This window comes from Sminthopsis crassicaudata, chromosome 3 (assembly GCF_048593235.1).
Source record: "Sminthopsis crassicaudata isolate SCR6 chromosome 3, ASM4859323v1, whole genome shotgun sequence".
Lineage (NCBI taxonomy): Eukaryota > Metazoa > Chordata > Mammalia > Dasyuromorphia > Dasyuridae > Sminthopsis > Sminthopsis crassicaudata.
Window position 1 is genome coordinate 502,947,565 of NC_133619.1, and position 24,773 is coordinate 502,972,337.

Below are 24,773 nucleotides of genomic sequence, written 5' to 3' on the forward strand. Positions count from 1 at the left end.
TGGTAAGGTGGAAATTAAAGAAACATTTCAGTCATAGGATAATAAAAATTGGTGAGTATCATATCTGTTCTTATAGAAAATGCATTTCTCTGTGGTTATAATGAGAGTTAGGAAAGGGGGAACCTCTTTTGGTTTGGCACAAGGAGAGTCCCCTGTAAAGGAATTTTCAGGACCGAAAACCTAGATTGATAAAAAAGGTTTATTGTAGGAGTTTGGAAGTAAGGATAAAGGTAGAAAGATGCCAGGGCCAGAGGTGGTCACTGGGCAGACAGGTGGCTGGAAGGATACCATGTTTGGGGGGGCTCCTGCAAAGAGTGGACTTCCAGGGTTCCTCTTTTTATAATCTAGAAGCTGGGTGAAATCACAGGTTCCTGGCTGGTTTCAGCTAGGGTTAGCATTGAATAGAATTCAATGGGTTTTTAGATAAGGAAGAAGATGTTTGTGGGGGTTGGGGAAACCTGAGCAGATAGTGAGAGACTGGGAAAGCCCAAGCTAGCTTTGTACCCTTGAATTCAAAATTTCAACATGAAATCCCTGCTCCTATTCTGGAAAACATTCTTCTTAAGGTTTTCCTCATGGCAACTTGAACATCTTTATTCCTCAGACTATAAATGAGGGGATTTAGCATAGGTCCCACATTTGTGTAAAACACTGAAGATACTTTGCTGTGATCTATTGGACCCTATTGAGGATGGCTTGAAATACATGAATGAAGCTGACCCAAAGAAAAGAGCAACAGCAATTATGTGGGAGCTGCAGGTGCTAAAGGCTTTGGATCTGCCTTCAGGGGAGCTCATGCTCATGATACTTAACAGAATAAGAGCATAAGATGTAAGGATGGTGACACTAGGTACTATAATGTTAATGCCCACAACAATGAAAACTACCAGCTCATTGACATGGATGCTGGTGAAGGAGAGGTGGAGGAGGGGGAGGATGTCACACATGTAATGGTTTATGATGTGAGCATCACAGAAGACTGAAAATATTTGAACAGCAACAATCACCTCTGGATTGGACAGGACTTGTTTCTGGCACTTGGACCAGGGAAAGAAAAGGCCCTTGTTCAGGTCATCTCCTAACTCCACTCCAATAAATAAGGCTATTTTGGATACTTGCTGTTTTAGCATCAAGGAAGGTCACAAACAGGGCAGAAGTTACAATACCAATAGGGTCAGAGAGAAGAATTATAGAAAAAGTGGAGTTGCTTTTGTTTTTTCAGCTACTCACAAATTAGTAGTGCAATGGAAAGTATGCTGGATTTGGAGTAAGAGGATTAGTGTTTTAATCATGGATTTTCAATCTGTGTAACCAAGGCAAGTCATTCAACTTGTCTGACCCCATTTTCTCATTTATAAAAACATGAGATGTTTGGACTTGAGAACTGCTAATATCCCTAACAGTTATAAATTTATGATCTATGCTCCCTCTGTGAAAATGCAAGTATCTTATAAAATTATATGAAAAGTCATGTAAAAAGTTAAGTGCAATGACTCATTCAACTTCTACCCACTGTCACTGATCAGCAATTCAGGAAAACAATGAATATAGAGGAGATTGTCTGGAAAATGGTAATAAATATCCTGATAATGTAACTTCCCTTCCACTCTGCTGGGCAAAATAACATATACTTTTCTGATGTTTATTTTTTCCCCACATAGATATTGTGCCTAGATAAAAATAGGTAAAAGGCACAAAGTATCATGTTCTTTTATTCCTATTCCTATTCCTATCAAAACTTCCTTATTTGTGGGATTAGCTGCTTTTATTGGAAGGTAATATAGATGTTTGCTGGCTCCCAAAATAGACATTCCAGGACTGGTCTGGCTTTTATAATGACAATTAAACATTTCTAGTGTATTATAAAGTGAAGTCATTTGCAATTGGAAAATGATGAGAATGGACAACTAAGAGACTCCAATTTTGAAGAAACATTTTCATTTTCTAAAAAAAAATTGCTTTTAGGAACAGTTTTTTTGTACTTGCTATACTATATTTGAGAGATTGAGACAAATTGATTTGCTGAGGGAAATTTCCATTCCTTTGTCTAATTAGCTGAATAATCAGAATGGATGAGACATTTTTATTGTGCTGTATTGTCTCATAAAAGAACTGTAGCACTATATTACTTGTTATCAGAAGTTAATTGGAAGGGAAGGAAGAGATTGAGATATAAAGAGATGTTTGTTTGGCATTTAAAGCTTTTCACATCATTATTTCTTTCTACTTTTTCATCCTACTTACTTTCCTTCACTCACCTTGCACTTAACCATAATGGCTTACTTGCTCCAATTTTGATGCATTTGTACTAACTGCCTTTGATGACTGGAATAAACTTCCTCCTTACTTGAGACTGTTGGTACCCTCAGTTTGCCTTAATTTAGTTTTAATATCAGTCTATATGAATCCTTTCCTGATTCTCCTTGCTGTTGATGTCTTTCCTTCTCAAACTCCTTATATACACACATACATACATACATATATGGTTTTCTCCTCACATATCTATGCAAATGTATTTTGTTTCCCACATTAGAACACAAATTTTGAGAAGGCAAGGACTCTTTACCTTTTATGTTGGTATTCGCATTATTAAATATAATGTCTGATATATGCCCTTAATAAATACTTATTGATTGATAATTAGTCTCCTTCATGTACATACCTATTGCCTGAACTAATGTTCATTTTGTTAAACAATGATTATTGACTTGTCTCTAAATATGCTTAATTTAACCAATTTGTCTTGTTTCTATTCTATAATTTTATACTTTTTGTTATCAAAGATAGATTTATGAAAATGTTGATTGTTGAATAAAGTGAGTGAAGACATGAGACACCGCCTAAATTAAATGACCTTGAATTAATGAAACTTTAGGAATCTGTACAAAATAAGTATTTATTCATGTGTTTTTCTAGTGGTCAGTATAGTTAATGTATTATGTATAATGTAATGTACTAAGTATTAACTTACAACAAAGTTTATATAAACTGATGTTTTATTTGAAATTTTCAACCATCATTTGATCTTATGCCCTTTTTTGATTTTGTTATAGGATATGTGTGAAAACTAGACTTCTTTGCAACAGAAAAGTATTGATGAGAATAATAATCATTTGAACTCAGTTACTGAGAGTTAGATAAATCTTAGAGTATAAATTGCCTAGAAAAGAACCTGATTTGATAATTATTAGTAGGAAATATGGATATTTGTCTATTAGAAATTGGGTTTAAACTAACATCTTATGCCATATCATATATTTTCATATCATAGAAGTTCATAAGTTCTTATAACATATCTTAATAAGTCCAAATTGGATACACGACCTGAATAGTAAAAATCATAACATTTGGAAAAAGCAAGCCAGAAGGCAATCAGATAAAGTACTTTTAAAAATTATTATTAGAGGCAGAATTATTTACCAAACGTAAAGAAAATTACAAGAGATAAAATAGATAATTTCAATTCTATAAAATTTAAAAACTTTTCCTTGAATAAAAAGTAATACATATAGAATAAAACCTAAAGTGGCCAACTGAGAAAAAAAAAACAACTTTTCTCTCAAATATATTTGATAAGACTTTGATATCCAAGATATGTAGACATACAACATATGTACATATATATATGTATATATATATTATCTGGGAAAAAAGAACTTTGGGATTATACATATCACATACATGTATATATGTATATACCTTCTTTTCTCAGCATATATATGTTCAGAAAATATGAACAGTTTGTATCTTATTCTTGTTCTCCCCTTTTTCCCCACCACCTCACTTGAGGGCTACAATTGAATGCAGATATGTTTATATGACATATATATATATCGATAGATATCTATAATCATACAAATATGCATTCATATACATGTACACCTATATGTTTGTATTATGCTTGTTTATCTTCTGTTTCTCTGAAGGTGGATAATCATTTCCTATGTTAGAGAAATAGTCTAACCTTATACTATCTAGTTAAATATTCTAAAATAATATTTATTAATATTGTTGACCTAGAATGTCTCTTTTGATTAATTCTGCCTGACATCATTAATTACTACCCCTGCTTTTTTCTAGTAAATTCTATTTCTGATCATCATTATTATTATGTTTGTGTATATCTTATTTCCTATCCCTACTCCTTTACTTTACTCCTATCCTCTACTTTGCCTGGTTATTATTTAACCTACTCACCTCCAAGGATTCCTCCCTCCTTTTCTCCTTTTTACTCACTCTTTATCTGATTTCTATTAATCTATACATCTATACACTGGAGTCCAGCTCCATTGAATACTGAGAGTATGAATGAATATCCATGGCCGGGGAGGAAGATATGCTCTACAATCTCCATTTATTAATCTGAGTACTAGGATTTATATACTCTTTAACCTAGCGTTACATTATCAACTACTTCCAAGTGATGTTATATACCTCCTAGGATTAATGCATAGACTATACTTTGACATTTCAATTCACTTTAACTAGCAATAACAAGATATCTATTGTAACAGAGTGGTCGATTACAGAAATTATGAGTAGCAAAGGTATTTGTTAAAACAGAGTTGTAAATAACAGAAATTATCAATAGCAAAAGTATTTGTCAAAATCAAGTTGTAAATAACATAGTTGTGATGCCTTGTTCCTGTTACATTAGACACAATAAGTTCCTTCTCTGGATATGGACAGGATTTTTCATTGTGAGTCCTTCAGTAGGCATGGGTCATTGTATTGCTGAGAATAACAAAGTTACTTATAGCTGACTATTCCAGAATATTGCTATTACTTTGTATACAGTACATTGCATTTTGCTTTAGTTTATGGAAGACTTTACAAGTTTTTCTGAGTAAATCCTGCTCATCATTTCTCTTAGGACAATAATATTCTATCATAAACATACAGCACAATTTATTGAGCCATTCCCCAATTGATGGGCATCCCCTCAATTTCCATTTTTTTTTGCCTTAAATTTTTTTTTGTAATCTAGGTCATTTTCTTTTTTGCCCTGAATATCTTTTGGTATTCATGCCAAGCAGTGGTATTTTTAATTCAAAGGATATGCATGAATTTATAGCCTTCTGGGCACAGATCACATTTTTTGATCATTTATCATTTGGGACATGGCTCTTAATTTTTTAAAATTTGACTTAGTCCTCTCTGAGAAATGAGGCCTTATCAGAGAAACTTGCTTCAAAATTCTTTTTACAATCACTATTGCTAAATGAATTTCCCCCATAATTCTATTCTTTTTCTCCTTTTACTCTATTCTTCTTCAAAAATGATTTGCTACTGACCACTCCCTCCTACTCCCTCTCTATTTTTTTCACTTTCTTCTCTTCCTGTATCTTATTTTCTCTGACTTTCTTTCAAGGCAAGAGGGATTTCTATGCCCATATTGAGTATTTATATTATTTCTTTTTGAGCTAATTCTGATGAGAGTAAGTTTCATTCATTAAGTCCCTTGTTAGGGGAAAACAAATGTCAAAAGCAACAGAGGAGACAATGAATTGATTGGGCTGGATGTAATTTAATAAAGGTTTATAAGAAGAGACATATCTCCAGAGTAGATGTGTATAGGTAGTGTACAAAAAAATTCTAAGAGACTGCTAGTGATAGTACTCTCTGTGTATATGTACCAGAATAGCACTATACAATCCCCAGAACAAATAGGCTTAATGTTGCAATTGATGTGCCTTATTAGTCCATTGTATTTAGTTCTGATCAGTCTGAGATTTGGAAGAACAATTCATTTTGTTCTATTTTAAATTTAATTATATCTGTCAGTCTTTGTGAAATGTCAAGCAACTACATGCTAGGGTTCCATATATAATATTTAACCCTTTGGAACTCCTTTTTTTGATGATAATTTATAGTCTTATACAGAGTATTCAAATCTTCTCAAGAGCCATATTGACTAGCAATTATACAATTCTTGGGTATTTGTATAATCAAAATGTTTAGAATGGCACTATAACCAACAAAATTGATAGTAGTACGAATCAGAAAATTTTAGAACAGATTTGTTTTCAGGGAGTATGCTTTAAACAATGTATTTCCCTAAAAACACAATGCAATTCAAATGCTGTATAATACTAAGGGCTTATACAAACACATGTGTGCAGCATTCTTTTAATTAACATTTACTCAATGAGTTTCTTATCTGTTGTCTTTGATTTAGCCATCTGCTTCACGATATTCTAGAAAATATTTTCACTTGGAAATTCTTTATCAAAAAGATCTATCCTTGATCTCTGTCCATAAATTGTCTAGTTTGTTTGACTATAACTATGATTATATATATATATATATATATATATATATATATATATATATATATATATATATATATATATATGTATGTATGTATATATGTATTCCTAAATCAGCATCTTGGTATATAGAGGTGCCAGTTGATACTAGTATCTGGGCAGATATTAAAAGGTTTCTTCCAATTGATTCATTTTTTTCATATTCCAAAACACTTTAATGATGCTTAAATCTGTTAGTGCTATAATTTAATATGATTTTGTAGGGCCTTACAAAACTTACAGTGATCTTCCAAATAATTAGTTCATGGGATGAGAATCAGTTCAATTATGGAGTTAATCTTATAAACATTAAAGCTATAGAAAGAACAAATTAAGCCACTTGAATTCAGCTGAAAATGGAATCTTAAGTATCCATATATGACTTGTTCTTTTTAATATTTATTTGAACCTTGTACTTGGTATGGATTATGCTACTGATAGACTAGAGGAAGAATCTTAAAACAAGAATCCCTGAGGATTTGATTTTGCAAAATAATTCCTATATTTTTGACTTGTTCTTCCAGATGAATTTTGGTATTTTTTTTGTTTTATACTGTAATATTTTGGCAATTTGATTGGTATGTCATTAAATAAGTAAATTAATTTAGGTAATTTAAAAAAAAATTGTGTACACAATTGATTAAACTTCTCTTTTTTCTTTTGTTGACAAAGTATTACCCAGAGATAAATATTTTCCCTCACGGAATACTTTGTCTCCCCCAAAAGTTGGTATGTGGTCTCATTGTTATCATTATCTTTGATGAAATGACCATTTCTATAATTTATTTTCTGACCCCACCAATTCTTTACTATTAAGTTATTTAGTTTCCATTTGTTTTTAATCTTTTCTCCAATGGTACTTTATTTAATATAATTTTTATTACATTTTGGTCATAAATGATGTGACTTATTACTCCATTCTGGGATTGAGAACAAGGGTTCTAATTCACTGTAATAATTGAAATGCATGGACAGATTAAGAAAAAAGCAAGTAATAACATATTCCTCACAAGAAGCAGAAATTAACTGTATACTTCAAAGAGAGGGAGACAACATAATGATACTATGTGAACTATATCTGTCTATATTCTGGTCTGCAAAGTACACCTTAATCTTGAAGAATTTTGCTATTTATGATATGTTTTAATATTATTTAAGTCTGTATAAGATTCTATTGCAATATTTCTAACGTGCAATATGCCTAAATTCACAGATGGCTTTATGCATTCTAACACCCTTGTTTAACAGGTGAGAGAACTGATGCACAGAAGGACTATGTGAAAATCATAGAGATAACTGGTGGAAGAATTGGAACCATAATCCCAAGTCTTTTGCTTCTGGGGGCACTGATATTTTTATTGTACCATTAACTCTCTTATGAGAAAGGAACAAGATGAATTTGGGCTTCTTTCAAAGTCCTTCAATACTTGAGTTTGCATGTTCTCAGGAAAGAATTATGAGTCCTTCAGGAAGCCCTATGTAAGATAACCCCTAGGAAATATGAGAACATACAGTGATATAAGGGAGAGCCAGTGGGCCATACTCTGTGTCAGGATAGAGCATAAAAGTGATAATTTTCTTTTCCTGTTCCTTTCACTAATTTTCAATTTACTTTTTCTTTTCTATTGCTAAGACAAGTATCTAAGGAGTAATGGTGGATAATAGACATCCTTGCTTTACCCCTAGTCTTATTGTAAAAGTCTCTATTCTAGTTTATATAAGATTAGATAAAGTTGGCTTTAGATAGTGATTACTTTCCATATTAAGGAAAAGTTTATTATTTTGTATTATGGTGCTTTGTAAACAAAAAGTATTACATTTTATCAAAAGTGCTTTCATCATTGACTGCTAGTATATAATTTTGTAGTTTTCATTAATAATGATATTTTATGTCCATATTTTTTCTTAGTGTTTGAACCAACTTTCATTTCTGATATAAATTCCATATATATATTTAATATATAAATTCCAGGTGGTAATAACACATAATCTTTTTTATATGCTACTATAGATTTCCTTTCCTTTTTCATATTATACATTAAAGATATTGGTCTATTATTTTTCTTTTGTTTTATCTTTCTGATTTGAATATGATCATATTTTCATTGTAGGGACTGTTAGGTTCTTACTAAGTACTAATGAGATAATGAGATATTAGGTTCTTACTAAGTGCTAAATTGGTACTTAACACTTCTCTAGTTCTGGTCTTTACTAAGAGTTTAACCCCCTTTGAACTCCTGGGGAGGAGCTTGCATGCTCAGGAGGGGCAAGTTCATTGGTTGAAGTAATTTTTCCCAGAAGCCCTTGCGTTATCCCACGCCCATTCTCTGGGAGGATATAAGAGGATGGCGCTCCAGAGATAGAGAGTCTCTTGTCTGGGCCAGACTTGAGGCGGCTCTCCGGAGGAAGAAGAAGTCACTACTCTGGACCAGAGTTGGCGGCAACTGTCTGGAGACAAGGGCTCCCTACAGGAAGAAGAATCTGTCTGAGAGATTTGAGTTAACACAGCAGATCTCCTCCCAGAGAGCAATCGGCAGTCTCTGGAGATAACAGAACTTTACAAGGGACAATTTAGATTCTTTCCTCCCTATTTTCTAAAATATTTGTATAATGTTAGAATTAATTATTTTTTGAATTTGTGAGGTAATTCAACTATAGACCTAGTTCTGAAGCTTTTCTTTCAGAATTAATTTATGTCACCTTCAATTTATTTTTCTGATTCTGGGTTATTTAAATTCTTCATTATTTCATTGATTTGAGCATTTTATATTTTAAAAGCTTTTATCCATGTCATTTAAATTTTCAGTTTTCTTGGCATATAGTTAGACTCAATAATTTCTAATTCCCTTAATTCATTTTTAATTTGTTTTGATTTCCCTCTTCTTATTTTCGATACTGATAATTGGATTTTCTTTCTTTTTTTAAAAAAATAGACACTGGTTTATTTTTTTTTTCTTCTGGAGTTCTTAGTCACTTATTAATTCCATTTTTAACTTAGTTTTTGATAATCTTTTATTCCCCTTCCCCCTCCCCTGCCCCAAGATTTTTTTATTTATTTATTTAATTGGGATCAAATAAGTGTTTTAAAAGTGTTCTTTAGAAACCATTATGGAGTGTATAGTAGGATAAATAGCTTCACAATATGAGAATAATTGCCATCCTACTCTTACCAAAAAGCACAATTAACTAGTATCTCAAATTTTAACTCCTTCCTTTATTCAAAAAGCAAAACAAGATTAATTTTCAAGGAATTTAAAATTTGGGTGGATCTATGCAATATATATATATATATATATATATATATATATATATATATATATATATATATATATATATATATATATATATATATATATATATATATACCAAGAGAAGCAATTCCAATGTGTGTGTGTGTGTGTGTGTGTGTGTGTGTGTGTATGTGTGTAGCTAACATAAACTCTCATGAATTCAATTGGTGCACAAGGGTAGACTTTATAACTTTTGAAAAACTTTAATGAGCCTGGCTTTAGAATTGCACATGGTGGAGAGAATATTTTCCTCTGAACAAAAGTAGAACAAGTTTATTTTAAGTACCCTGATTTCATGCTGACAGGAACATATAGATTCCTCAAGCTTCCATGTATGCTCTTAAGAGCTCAGTTAGGATTCTTTATCCTTTGATTGTATACTCTTCCTTCATTCTTTGAGTCATGAAGAAGAGTCTGAGAGGTGACGTTTGCTTAAGATATTGTTAGAGAAAGAAATTCTCAGAACTAAGGGTAGGAAAAAATGGGGAAGGAAACAGAGAAGTCTGGAAATCAACAGTCCCTTGTGTGAATAGAAGATTAAATCCCTGAAGAGAAAAAAAATAAGCTCTATGGTATAGTCAAGTGTGTAAAGATGGACTTTGTAATTCCTTCTTTGTGAGGAGTCTCCTCAGGGAGAATACTCACTAGTTCCTTTCCCAATTGGGTCCATGAGATTTTCATATCTAGAATAAAACCTACAGTGTACTGTTACCTGTTGTCTCTGGTAATATCTGTAAGTGTTATTTCCTCCCCTGTAGTTAGAGCAGATTCTCCAGATGAAGTCAGAGTAACATTTGTAATCTTTATAGCTCAAAATATCTCTTAGTCAGTTCAGAGGCTAAGATGTCTTATTTTGATTGCCTTAGTAGAAAAATCAATATCAGTGTCTCAGATAGAGAATTTCTGATCATCCTTATCAGAGACATTTCTCCTTCAGGAAGGAAAACCATTAAGTACCAACAGTGAAGTGTCTAGGCAGGAGAAGAGTGAGTATATAGCATATTTTGATTTTAATGCTATTTTATCCTCTCTCTTGCCTACCAGGTGATGCCAAGATTCCATAAAATCATGTCCCTAATCTGTGTCACTGACCCATATGTGATTTTTTTGGTATAGACTAAGTGAGAAAAGAGAATATATAAGAAAAGGGGCCCTTGTTACTATTAGTCCCTTACCTCCTTAAAGGGACCCTATAATCAGGAAGAGAGATGCTGGATTCAATCTGTAGAAAGTTGGGGGACACAGTAAATAGAACACTGGGATTTGAGTCAGAACCAGAGTTTAGATCCAGTTTAGGCATTTATTAGCTGTGTGGCCATGAGTAATGTCATTTAATATCTATTTATCTAAATTTCCTCAACTATAATAATATCTACTTTCAAGTGTTGTGAGGATCAAATTATTAAATATTTGGAAAAGATTTGGGACAATGTCTGATACATAATTAGTGCTGTGTCAATGCTAGTATTATTTTTATTAGTAATAACATTAGAAATGATATTTCTAATGATTAACATAACTAAGAAAATAATAATATAGGCATTTGTTGACCATAAGTATTTGTGGAACCTCTTTGAAGTATTATTTCAACTATTAAATGAGCATAGTAGTTAAAGTTTTTACGTGAAGTGACAAGCAAAGGGAATGTTGTTCAGGATGGAAGAACCAAATGGCATTTTCCTGATTTCTTTTTTCTTTGGAGTATGAGAAATTTCAACTGTTCATATGCAGGGAACGTTAGCAACGGTTTTCTTAGTCCAGTCAAAATTCTTAGTTATCTTGGAGATGACAGAGACAGAGCCCAGAGGAAATCATGATGATGATTTCCAGACACTTCTAAAATTGCTTCTTTTTCATAGTTGAGGAGAAGGTTCATTGAGTTTGTTTGTTTGTTTGTTTGTTTTTTGTTTCTGGTATAATTTTTCTCTTCTCATAGATCTCTCAAGAGGAAAGTGGTTTTGGAAAATGCCTCTTCAGTCACTGAGTTCATCCTTGCAGGCTTAACAAATCAACCAGAGCTCCAGTTACCCCTATTTTTCCTGTTTTGGTGAATCTATGTAATCACGATAATGGGAAGTTTGGTATTGATCATATAATCACAATGAATTCTTAGCTTCACACTCCTATGTACTATTTCCTCTTAACTTATCTTTCATAGATCTCTGCTACTCCTCTGTCTTTACTCTCAAAATGTTGATGAATTTTGTCCTAAAGAAAAACACCATCTCTTATTCAGGATGTATGGCTCAGCTCTATTTCTACTCTTTTTTTGTTATTTCTGAATGCTATGTATTGACAATAATGGCTTATGATTGCTATATTGCTATCTGTAATTCACTGCTGTATAATGCCACTATGTCCAATCAGATCTGCTCTTAGCTATTGGGTGGAGCATATGCTATGGGGTTTACTGGTGCCATGGCCCACACTGGATGCATACTGAGACTGTCCTTATGTGATGCTCACATCAAAAACCATTACATGTGTGATGTGCTCCCTCTTCTCCAGCTCTCCTGCACCAGCACCTATGTCAATGAGCTGGTAGTTTTCGTTGTTGTGGGCACTAACATTATAGTGCCTAGTATCACTATCTTTACATCTTATGCTATTACTCTGTCCAGTATCCTGATCATGAGCTCCACTGAAGGCAGGTCCAAAGCCTTCAGCACCTGCAGCTCCCACATAATTGCAATTACTCTTTTCTTTGGGTCAGCTTCATTTATGTATCTCCAACCCTCTTCATCAGGGTCTGTGGACCAGGGCAATTCAATCTTTTACACAAATGCGGGGCCCATGCTAAATCCTCTCATTTATAGTTTGAGGAATAAAGATGTTCATGCTGCCATGAGGAAAACCTTGAGGAAAAGAAAGTTTTCCAGAACAGGAGCAATATTTTCATAATATGATTTAAATTCAATGGCATTTTTTTGCTTTAATTAATTGCAATTATCTAAGGAAGGAATCTTTACCCAAATTCTTTTTTCACTGTCCTCTATTGCTCAACCTTCTACCAGTAGGATTTACTTCCTTGGGATTAAAGATGAAGTGGAAAGAGTAACAGTTTAGAGTAAGAAGATTAAATTTTTAATCCTGGATATTCTTTCTCCATGATCTTGGTCAAGGCTATTAACATTTGTGTACTTTAGATTTTTCATTTGTAAACATAGAGGCAACACATGAAATTAGGATTCCAGGAAAATAGTAATAAAATGTCCAAATGATGTAGATATTATACATCTCTCTCTTTCTCTCTTCCTTAGCAAATCAAGTAGGAAAAAAATACGAAAAGTTCTTATAAAAATTATAATATGTAAGAGATTGAAGAAAGTTGATTTGACTTATTTACCTTTTCTGAAGGAGATATCCTTTCCTTGTCAAAATGACAGAACTCCCAGAATAGAAAAGACATTTAATTAATAGTATGAGAAGCTAATTGGAAGGTTGGAAGGCACAAAGTTTTGAAAATATATTTGTCATTTAAGACTCCTTCCACTCTGGTCCCTTTTTTGGTTTCCAGTTTATTTAAATGTTGCACCTCTTTCCACACTATGAATTAATCAAAATGACCACTTGCCTTTCATAAATGGCATTTCATTTTCATCTTGATGATTTGCATTACCTAGTTAAGCTTACTGGAATGCATTCTATGTTCATCCCAAACTCTCGTAATCCTTGGTTTCCTTCAACTCATTTTGAGTGTCACTTTCTACATGAATCCTTTCCTAATTTTCCTAGTAATTTGTGGCTTCCCTCACAAAAGCATCCTCTATTCATTTTGTACATGTGCTGTATATGAACATCTCTCTCTACATATATTTATTTATGTGGATATGCAATTTGTTTCTTTCATTTTTGTAGAAGTTTTTCACCTAAACTTCCTTTTTAGATGATTTCTTTAGTCTTGTCAGATAACTTATTCTGATCATAAATGACTTATTTTAATTCCTTTTTCTGTATGATAAATGTGATAGAGTAAATTTCCATTTCTTAGAAAGTAAATAATTTTACTTTTTCTCTGTTCTCTTCAGCCATCATAGGTAATGGAAATTTGGATGAGAAACATTTCTACAGAAATGAAAGAAAAAAATGCATATATATAAAATTTTATATGTACATATTCATATACAACATACATACAAAATGAATATAGAATGCTTTTGTGAGGAATGTACAAAATTTTAGGAAAATTAGGAAAGGATCCATTTATAGGGTAGTACAACTAGGTGGCATAAACAGATTCTCCAGGCCTGGAGTTAATAAGACTAAAGTTGAAATCTAGCCTCAGACACTTCCTAGCTATGTGATCCTGGTCAAATCACTTAGTTTTACTGCTTCCTGATTTGTAAAATGAGCTGGAGAAGGAAATGGCAAACCACTCCAGTATTTTGCGAACAAAATTCCAAATGGGGTCAAGAAGAGTTGACATGACTGAACAATAGCATATGTAATTAAACAACATATTGGAAATGTAAATTCAAAAGTTTTTACTGTTATCAAGGTTCAAGAACAAAAAGTTGGAGACGATACTTTTTAAAAATGAGATCATAAATTTGGAAATAGAAGGAACTTTAGATTTCATTTAGATCAACATTTTCATTTTATTGAGAAGTTAAGTATTTGCCCAAAGTAATATAGATAGTATGAAGAAGAATCAATTTTTGAAGAGTTAAATGTTATTTGAGGAATAGTTTAGTTTTTAAGGTTTTTGTTGTTTAAAAGGAGCATAATATAATAGAAAGAGTGCTGGTATTTCATCACAAATCCTATCTCTGATATCTAGTAACTAATCAACATTGGCAAACAACTTTTCATAGCCTAAGTTTCTTTATCAGCAAAATAAGAAAAAATAAAAGATTCAAAAGATTGTCTGGGGATCAACTGATGAAACACATGAAAACATATTGACAAACTTTAAATCTCACTATAAATACCAGTAATGTTATTTGGCTATTCGTTTATTAATTTCCTGTCCAATTTTTTGTCTTTTGGACTCCATACAACAGTATTGGAACAAGTTGTTGTACTGCTGTATTTTGATCTTTAATGTTTTATATACTCAAGCTCCGGTGGCTAAAATTATTTCTTTTCAAAGAATGTAAGCTCATTCTCTGCAGGAATGCTGAAAGTATGCTCAATACAACTTCAATAACAGAGAAAACAATTGTGATATTATGAACTTCTTTTTTAGTCTCATCAGAGATCTGTGTTTTTAAGACTTTCTTTTCATATAGTTTGGTGATTATGTGAGTCTAATGGAGCAACACATATTATAAAAGCAACATATATTGAGCTTTTTTTTGTCTGTGCAGCAGTAAAAATTCAATCTATGAAATGATTCAGTTCTGATACAGTTTATAGGTTATTGATATTTTGAGATCTTTATTCATAGCATGGGAATGCCATTTTTCAATTATAGCCACCAAATCATGTGTTGGTAGATATTTTATAAATGCTAAACTTTTATATCTTGCAATGGTGTTTTCACAGATTTTATCATTTATTTTCTTTCTTTGAAAATTTTTATATTTTTAATTACGTGTGAAAACATGGTTTAAATTCATTAAAAAATGAGTTCCAAATTCTCTCTGTCCCTCCTTTGTCATTACCTTTTTCAAGAAAGCAAGCAATTTGATATAGATCATACATTTACAATCATGGAAATGTATTTCTAAATTTGCCACATTGCAAAAGAAAACAGGGAAGACTCAACAAGAAAAATAAAGAAAATAAAGAAAAATATCCTTCCATCTATATTCAGGGCCCATCAGTTCTTTTTCTGAAGATTCTAAAATCTTCTTCATAAATTTCTTGGAACTATCTTGGATCATTGTTACTAAAAATAGCTAGGTCACTCACTGTTGGTCATTACACAGCATTGCTGTTACTGTGTACATTGTTGTTTTGATTCTATTTATTCCACTTAGCATTAGCTTATACAGGTTTGCCTAGGTTTTTCTGAAAGCATCCTGTTAATCATTTCTTATAGCACAGAAGTATTTCATCACAATCATATGCCACAACTCATTTAACCATTCTCAACTGATGGAAATCTTCTCAATTTCCAACTCTTTACCATCACAAAAAGAACTATTATAAATATTTTTGTACACATAAATTTCTTCTTTATTTTTAAAAATCTCCTTGTGATAAAGACCTAGTAGTGGTATTTCAAGTCAAAAGTTTGTTGTACACTGTTGGGCACAGTTCTATCTAATCGCTCTCCAGATTGGTTGGATCAGTTAACAGCTCTCATTATTGTTACAATTTTCTGACATCCCTTCCAACTTCTGTCTTTTTCCTTTTTTGTAATATTAATGGCTGAAATGATTTTTTGGAGTGTGGCCTTTGTGCATGCTACAACTTCTTGGAGCAATCCACAAGTAAGAGTTAGGTGGATTAGGTGGACACCAAACGTGAAAAGAAGCCCTGGAAAGGGTTGGATAGTGTTTACCCCAGAGGTTCTAGTTTTTCCTGAAGACACCTTCCACTCCAATGTGGCTTCAGAAGGACCAAGGAGCAGTGAATGTAGTATGAACTGCCTGATAACTCCTGGAGAAATGCCAGGAGCAGAAGAGAGGTCTGTCCATAGCATTTGTAGATTTTACCAAGGCCCTTCAAACTGTCAGTCATGAGGGCTTGTGCAAAATTGTGTCAAAATTTGGTTGCCTGGAGAAGTTCATCAATATAGTACGGTCATTTCATGATGGCACACTTGCTCCAGTTCTGAACAATGGTCAGTGCTCTTGAACTTTCTCCATCACCAGTGTGGTGAAACAATCTCTGTCCTTGCTCCTATGCTTTTTAGCATCATGTTTTCACCATGTTGTCAAACACCTTCAGTGAAGACCAACATGCCATCCAAGTCAGTTGTGGCATGATTGTAAATTTTCCCACTAAAGTGAAAGAAGTGTTGGTGCATGATTTTTTGTTTGCAGATGACGGTGCACTCGATGCAGCCTCTGATGTTGAGATGCAACAAAGCATGGATCACTTCTCTGATACTTGTGCTAATTTTGGCCCAAAAATTAGCATCAAGAAAACACAGGTGCTCCATCAGCCAGCACACCATACATATGTGGAATCATCAGTTACAGTGTATGGAGAAATTTTGAATGCTGTGGATAGGTTCACTTACTTTGGTAGTACACTTTCTAGGAATGTCCATATTGATAATGAGCAGGCTCAGTGTTTGGGAAGCTCTGGAGGAAAGTGTGGGAGAGGAGAGAGATTAGACTGACTATCAAACTGAAGGTCTACAGAGCCATTGGGCTGATCTCATACCTGTGAAACCTGGGCAGTATACCAGTGCCATGTCAGGATACTGAACTGCTTCCATTTGAATTGTCTTAGCAAGATTCTGAAGATCACCTGGAAGAAGGTACCAGACACTAAGCTCCTTTCTCGAACTAAATTGCAAAACAGTCCAACTCTCCTGCAGAGAGTGCAACTCCATTGGACTGTCCATGGTTAGAATGCCAAATGTACTATTTTGTGGAGAACTCACAGAGGGCAAGTGCTCATAACGTGGTTAGAAAAAGCAATACAAGGACACTGTCCAGGTCTCTCTTAAAAACTTTGGAATTGATATTATGATATGGAGGACACTGAGAAAGGACTGCCCAGTATAGTGTGCCCTTTCCAGAGAAGTTGCTATGCTGTAGGAGCAAAGTATAACTGAATTAGCTCAGAAGAAATCAATATGTGTAAAGTTAGAAAACCCACACCTAATATTCATAAGAACTATTTGTCTCTAACTTGTAGCAGAGCTTTCTGAGCTTGTATTAGCCACAGAGGGACACACTAACTTGACTTTAACATAGTAATGCCATTTTGGTTTTCTTCCAGAACAAAGGACAACATAGTAACTAATCTCATAAGTATGAAGTGGTATCTCACACTGGGTTTAATTTACATTTCTGTAATCAATAATGATTCAGAGCATTTTTTCTTTGGATGAAAACTGTTTATATCTTCTTGCTTTTTTTAAATTGGAGAATGACTTGTATTTTTATAAATTTGACTCATTTCTCTAAATATTTGAGAAATTAGACCTTTATTAGAAAAATGAATTGTAAAATTTCGTGCTTTTCCTCTAATCTTATATACATTGCTTTTGTTCATTATTTTTTAACTTAATATAATCAAAACTATCCCTTTTCTAGTCCATAATGCTCTCTGTCTTTTCTCTGGTTATAAATTTTTATGTTAAATCTGATACATAAAATATTCAATCTCTAATGTCATTATGATAACATCTTTTATGTCTAAATCATTTATCCATTTTTCCTTATTTTATTGTGAGATCTTTGTATCTAGTTTTGGCCAACTCCTTTTGATTTTTCACAAAAATATTGGTCAACTGATGAGTTTTTGTTTGGAAGTTTGGATTTCTGTGTATGTTACTATGGCCATTTACATCTATCATTCTATTTCTTAATCATTACCAGATTGTTATTACCACTTTATAATATAGTTTGAGATCTGGTAATGCTAGGCCATCTTCCTTCACTTTTAAAAATTGAATCCCTTAATATTCTTGACCTTTTTTTCTTCCAGATGAATTTTATTATTTTTAGGTCAACAAAATATATATTTTAATAGTTTAGTTGTGATAGAACTTAATAAGTAAATTAGTTTAGGTAGAATTGTCATTTGTATTATGCTGACTTGGCCTACCCATGAGTAACTAATATTTCTTCAATTGTTTAGATCTAACTTTTTTTATGTAAAAAGTGTTTTGGAATTGGGTTACTAGGTTTTTATTGGCAGATGGACTCCAAAGCATGTTATATTGTCAAAAATTATTTCAAATGGAATTTCTCTTTATACCACTTCCTGCTGCACTTAGTTGGTAATGTATAGAAGTACTGATGATTTGTGTGGGTTTATTTTATATCATATAAATTTGCTGAATTTAATGATTTCAAATAGCTTTTTAACTGATTCTCTAAGATTCTCTAAATATACTAATGAGATTTAGATTTGGGGTACCCAAATAAAATTAGGGTTTCTGGTGGTCAGGGAGTTAAATGAGGTCTCAGTGGCAGGATTGGGGTTCAGGGAGTCAAATGGAACTCCCTGCAATGGATTTGGCACAAAGAGTAGAGAGTTTTGGGGAATTCCTTTCTGGCAGTGCAAGATCCTCGGTAAAGAAATTTACAGACCCGAAAACCTAGATTGAAAAAGAGGTTTATTATGGGGATTGGAAGTAAGGTTAAAGTCTAGTTAAAGAAATAGATGAGGGTAAAGAGAAGAGGGCACTGGAAAGAGTATTCCAGTGGGCAGAAGCTCCTTGGGGTACCAAGCATGGGGCTAGCATGTTTGGAACCTCTGCAAAGAGAGGATTTTAGTTTGGCTCTTTTTATAAGGAGAGATTTAGCTAAGGGGGCCCTTGGGTGAAGTCCCAAGTTGGCTCAGATCTGATGGGGGCTGTGAGAGCCCAAGTTGGCTCAGATCTGGTTGGGACTGGGACAAGCCCGGATCTCCATTTGTAATTCAAAGGGATGCTTTTGGCCAGGATTTGTGAATCAAAGGTTCAGGCTTCCTGAACTGATAATGCATCGGCTAGGAGGGGTTGGGAATCAGAAGGAATAATCACAAATGTAGTTTCTTAAAGGGATCACAACCTGCTTCAATACCACCATATCATCTATAAAGAATGACAGTTTTGTTTAAACATATAAATGTACCTGATTAATAGAAGAGAAAAATATAATACCTAAATAATTCTATCTTAGAAAAAAAATTGAACAAGTTCCAAATATCTCCATTAGGAAATATTTCCCAAAGCAGAAGCATTCACCAATGAATTCTATCAAACAGTTAAAGAATAATTAATTACAATATTAAAGCATATAAACTTTTTGGAAAAAAAAGTCAAAGAAGTCCTATCAAATTACTTTCATTACACAAATATAGTTCTGTTACTGAAACAAGAAAGCAAAAACAAAAAAAGCAAACTATAGACTAATTTTCAGCATCTTAAATAAAATAAAAATGCTAGCTATGTACCACAAAAGTCATACACTATGACTAGGTGGAATTCTTATCAGAAATGAAGGGCTGACTCAGTATTAGGAAGATTATCAACATAATTGGCCATATCAATAACAAGAAAAACCATATGATTATATCACTAGATATAGAAAAAGGTTTTGACAATATACAGCAGTCAATCCTATTTTTTTATTATAGCTTTTTCTTTACAAGATATATGCATGGGTAATTTTACAGCATTGGCAATTGCCAAGCCTTTTGTTCCAATTTTTCCCCTCCTTCTCTCCATCCCCTCCCTCAGATAGCAGGTTGATCAAAACATGTTAAATATGTTAAAGTATAAATTAAATACAATATATGTATATGTGTCCAAATAGTTATTTTGCTGTACAAAAAGAATCGGGCTTTGAAATAGTGTACAATTAACCTGTGAAGGAAATAAAACATGTAGGCTGACAAAAATAAGGGGATTGGGAATTCTATGTAGTGGTTCATAGTCATCTTCCAGAGTTCTTTTGCTGGGTGTAGCTGGTTCAATTTATTACTGCTCTATTGGAACTGATTTGGTTCATCTCATTGTTGAAGATGGCCACGTCCATCAGAATTGATCATCATATAGTATTGTTGTTGAAGTATATAATGATCTCCTGGTCCTGCTCATTTCACCCAGCATCAGTTCATGTAAGTCTCTCCAGAGCTTTCTGAAATCATCCTGTTGGTCATTTCTTACAAGTCAATCCTATTGTTTAAAAAATGAAAACATAGGAATAACTGTAACTTTTCTTAAAACAATACATTTGTTTAAAATCATCAGCAAGCATCATAATTAAAATGGACAAGATAGAAGTCTTTCCAATAAGAGCAGGGGTCAAGCAATGAAGGCCCAAGACAGGAGTCTGTTGAGACTAATTTGGCTCAAGATGTTATATATACATCTATCTATACAGATATGTGTGTATTTCTATAATTATATTATATCAGGTATAGCTTTCTAATTTTCATAAGCATAAAATAATAATCACATAAATAACTTCTACAGTATAAACAGAGTTTTAAAATCTAATCTCCCTCACTCTTTGTTTTATAAGGACAGAAGAGGGGGGTCATATATTCATAAAAACATTTCATAAAAATCATTTTTATATGCAGAAAATTCTTTCACAGGGCTGATAAAATGCTATGATCTTGCTCAAACAGATGGTATCAAGAAACTTGACAAGTTTACAAATAAGAGGATTTTTTAAAAGATCTTTTTCTCTTTCTTTTTTATAAAGTAAAAATTTGTTATCCTTCCCTTTCAAAATATATCTAGTTTATATACATGATAGATTTTAACATCATGACTATAACATCTAAATAATTCCATAATATCTGAATCAGAAGGAATGAAATTTTGCAATTGGTTCTAAGTTATATATATATATTTCAATTGTATTTGACTATCACAATTATATTTACTTCAATAAATTCTTAAAAATTTTAAAATACATTATTATTAAGCAAAACAAATGACTTACTAAAGACCTTTATTCTTAAGTTATATGTATCTAATGATGCCCACAAAGCTATAAAACTTTGCATACTTTTGGACCCAGAAATAGGAAAGGGACCTATATATGTGTATACAAATATTAATAACATTCTTTTAGTGATGGCAAAGAATTGGAAATTGAGGTAATGTCCATCAACCAGTGAATGGCTGAACAAGTTGTGCTATATGATTGTAAAATAATGTTGTTTGTTGTACTCGAATATTCTCAGAAAAACTTGGACTTATGTGAACTGATGTAAAGGGAAAATGAACAGAACCAGGAGGACATAGTAACAGCAGTATTGTATAATGATAAACTGTGAATGACATAGCTATTCTCAGCAATACAATAATTCAAGATAATTCTGAAGAAGATAACATGATAAATGCTATCCATCTCCAGAGAAAAAAAATTTAGGCAGTCTGAATGCAGACTGAATGCCTTTTAAAATTTTATTTTTCTTTTTGGTCTGTGTTTTCTTCACAACATGACTAATATAATAATATTTTTGCACATGTATCGGCTATATCGAATTGCTTGTCTTCTCAAAGACAGGATAGAGGAATTAAAATTTTTTTTTCTATTAATTTTGGCATCCAAAATCACTAATTTTTTGTTCCGATTCTCCAGTAAATCAAGAATCTCATTTAAAATCACTCACTACATTGAGCTTTACATTCACATGGTATCAATACAAATGGTCTCCAACTCTCTTTAACTTTTGTGGATGTTTTTTCCTCTTATCATAGTTTATTCACACTTTCTTTTTCTCCCCCTGTCCAATGTGACTAAAGTCCGGAGAACTTCAAAACTGCATCTCTCTTTCCACACTCCAATGGTCCTTTATTTAATATAATTTTTATTACATTTATTACATTTGGTCACAAATTATGAGTTTATTATTGCTCCTTTTCTGGGACTGAAAATAGAGATTACAATTCATTGTAATAACTGTGGAACATATGGATAGATAAAGAAAAAATCATTCAAAAGCTCATTGCAGAGTAGCAATATATTCCTACAAGAAGCAGAACTTAACTGTGTGCAACAAAAAGAGTCAAACCACTTAATGATACTGTGTGGACTATATCCATCTGGATTCTGGCTTGTAAAGTACATAGTGACTTTGAAGAATTTGTTCAATATGAGATGTTTTAATATTATTAAAGTCTGTGAAATATATTGTTGCAATATTTCCAATTTGTATAATATGCTTAAATTCACAGATAGCCATATATGTGTATATATATCATAGCCTAAGTAGTCAAATACTCATATTTAACTTGATACCTAAAAGGACAAGATGAAGGTTATACAGATATCTGGTGGAAAAATTGGAGCCATAGCCCCAGGTCTTTTGCTTCTGAGGGCATTGCTCTTTTTATTGTACTATCTTATGAGAAAGGAATAAGATGGGCTTCTTTTAAAATTTCTTAGATATATGAGTTTGTATGGTCCTCGGAAAGAATTATGAACTCTATCTGGCAGCCCCATGGGAAATAGTCCTTTTCCTTTAGGCTATGAGTTCTTTGAGAATAGGAATTGTTTCAAAAATAGGAATTGTTTTTTGCTTTTCTTTATTCCTCAGGATTTGGCACAGTGCCTGGTATTTAATAGAGTATAAATGTTAGTTGATTGACTAATAAGTGGGCTGTTATTTAAAATAACTCCCCGGATATAGTTATATGATATATGATGGTTCAATAAGAACAATATATATGGTTCGCTGCTTATGGTGCTGAAATTGTGTTATGGTGTTATTTAATGGCTGACAGATGCAGAGATGTTCAAAGATGTGAGAAAGATCATAATTACATAGTGAGAGCTTGGAGTCATTCTGTTGTTTGAGTTGTATTAGTAGTTGTTTAATATTTAAGATCCTTTTAAATCTAACTCCAACTTGTCTTTCTATGACTAGTTCTTGAGATAGAGTCTGTGAGATTTTTTTGGACAATTTTATTTTAAAATAATTTTTATTCTTTGTAATTTTATGCAATTAAAATGTTATTTCAAGATAGGGACCACTGGCATCACAACGATGCCAAACCATGACCTCCTGCCATGACTCAAAAAAGAAATCCTGTCTAAACTACTTTCCATAATTCCATTTCATTCAGCTTGTTTGCTCTGCTTTATAGGTGACATTCCATCTGCCATTTCTGAGCCCTTTGTATGGACCATATACCATGCTTATACTACTTTTCATTTTATTTTCCACTTTATGAAACCTCTAGCTCTTTTTAAGATTCAGCTCAAAAAGTAGATAACAGAAGATAATGATTTATAGATCAAAGAACAGATGGCAAAGGAAAGTTTTTTTTTTTTTTTTTTTTGGCAAAAAAAGAAATTAGCTGGTTAACCCAGATCTGTGATTGCTATCTCAAGCTTGAATGTACAGATTCTATATAACTGTATGAAATGCTTATCTTAAATAAATAGTGGAAGAAAGTTGTCAGAAATTTTCTTATCATTATGTATATATCCATATGGATTCCTCTCAGAATTATATCTTCCTTGACATTTCAGACTTGGATAACTGTTGTATAGAAAATGTACATGCTCTATCGAATAGGCAAGTATTAGTGACACATAACTAAAATGAGAAAATGTTGAAATAAGATTAGTTATATTAATGGATACCACACAACAGTATGATTATAGATATATGATAGAATACAATTTCTCCTCATCAAATTCAGCAAGCTATTTACCATTCCTGAAAGAGAAGTGGAAAAAGAAATGGAAGATATTATGGGCTAGACCTCTGTACTTAAAACAAGGATTCTTATAAAGTATTAAGTCAGTGGAATTGAGAGACAAGGGTTATCTAGTTTAACATGGTGATTAATAATTCTCTAAATTCAGTATGATTGATTTAATCTTACAACAAATAATGGTTACCTAGTGATATAATGATTGGCTTATACTCAGTATGATGAATGGATTTAACTTTAATAGAGCATATAAACTGGGGCAAGCTCAGCCAGGGTGGGACGCAGAGATACATTCATTCCACTGTCCACCTTTGTGATGGCTGGAGGCTGAAGCACAAGCCCTCCCACTCCGAGAGATTCATTCACTTCATCTCACACCTTCTGGCCTTCTACACTTACCCCGCTGAGACCAAGGTGGATTTGAAGGGCTCTCCAGAAAGCTTCTCAGCTTTCTGGAGGCAATAAAGAATTTGGACTTTAGACTTTAACACCTGGCTATTCTTGTGGTTCTTACTGAACTGAAAGGAAGACTGGTTCAGAGACTTCCAGAAAACCAACAAGAACATTACAGGAAAAGGAGGAGAGGAGAAGAGCAAGTTAAGAAAAAGGAGAAAGAATAAAGGAAAAGGAGAAGGGAAAGCAAGGTATGGGAGAAAATGAGGGAGAAGGAAATAGAGAATGGAAGGAAGAAATAAAGAGAAAAAGATGGGGGGAGATAAAGAAAGGGACTAAGGAACCAAAGGAAAAGAAGAAAATGGAAGAACACTTTGAGGTGAAATTTATTTTTTCTATAATAGCCACAAATTTGTTAGTTTGTTAAATGTTTACTCAGATTTTTAAAATAATCATATATTTACATATATATGTAAATAAATATACATATATTATATGTATTGTGTCACATTCTAATGCTACCTATATATGCTTTCATAT

The 24,773-nt window shown here is 32.8% G+C and overlaps 2 pseudogenes; one reads left to right on the forward strand and one right to left on the reverse strand.

Moving 5' to 3' along the window:
- Positions 1 to 520: 520 nt before the first annotated feature.
- Positions 521 to 24,773, reverse strand: part of LOC141562253 (olfactory receptor 8B3-like) — an 86,113-nt pseudogene continuing 61,860 nt past the window's right edge.
- Positions 1,245 to 12,499, forward strand: LOC141559697 (olfactory receptor 8B3-like; annotated as a pseudogene).